The sequence below is a fragment of the Aplysia californica genome, unplaced genomic scaffold (assembly GCF_000002075.1).
Source record: "Aplysia californica isolate F4 #8 unplaced genomic scaffold, AplCal3.0 scaffold01046, whole genome shotgun sequence".
Classification (NCBI taxonomy): Eukaryota; Metazoa; Mollusca; class Gastropoda; order Aplysiida; family Aplysiidae; genus Aplysia; species Aplysia californica.
The window spans coordinates 130113-131198 of NW_004798316.1; positions in this window are offsets into that span (position 1 = coordinate 130113).

A 1086-nucleotide genomic window follows, 5' to 3' on the forward strand; every position below is an offset into this window, starting at 1 on the left:
GAAAGTGAGTAAGTAATACATGAGTTAACACAACAACAACAACAACAACAACAACAACAACAACAACAACAACAACATTTAGAGAGCCAACTGAAACCTTTCGACGTTTTTTTTTTTTTATTTGTTTAAGTTTTAGTAGAGGTTTTACGGCACTCGCAACTGCATAAGGTCATATGAGCGCCAACCTTTAGACGGTTTTATTACCAATTACTGAACGCGTAAACAACAACAACAAGAGCAACAACAACAACAACAACAACAACCACCTCAACAACAACAACAACAGTAACAAAAACCAACAACATTTAGTGAACCTACAGAAACCTTTCGATGGTTTTATTACCAATTACTGAAGGCGCAAAATAAAGTAGCGGTCTGCTGCTGGCTGCTGCTGCTGACGCCAATGTCTGGGGGTCATGACCGGAGTTATCTCCACTCCCCGGCTTCTTTGAAACTCGTCCAAAAAAGCAACAGGATCTTGGACCAAACGAAGGCCACCACGTGGAGTGACCAAACGGAAAGCAGAGCTGATAAAGTTCCCCAGTCTTTATCGACCGTTTTATCGCCCTTTGATCCCCGCGCGTTTTCAAAACAAGCCATTTCACAAGCGGCATGTTATCACAGACCAGAGCGCAAATGAACAATAAATTATATCCGTTTTCCGGCGTACCCCGGGTGGATGTATCTATCTAGCCAAAAGCAGTGGGAGCCAGAGCCAAGTAAGTTCACCCAGCTCGTTCTTCCAACACGTGTACAGAATCTAGCCTGTTTAACGTCTCAGCATTGGCTCTACCCCCACCTCCTTTCCCCCTCCCCTGCTAATGCAATGTCTGCTGGAATTTACATTCCCACTAAACATCCCTCCCCTGCCGCACCCCACAAACAAACAACAACTACAAAATTGAAACAAAAAGCCAAAACAGAAAGAAACCCATCTCTCCTTAACAAATAACACTTATTTTGAGACGTCCATTTTCAGAGAAAATTAGTCTCTGGAGACGTGCCGTTCCAATTTTTCAATAAAAAGAGAAGAAACAACCAGTCTGTAGTCTGTATTTAAAATCTAGACTACATAGCTCTGCCCCC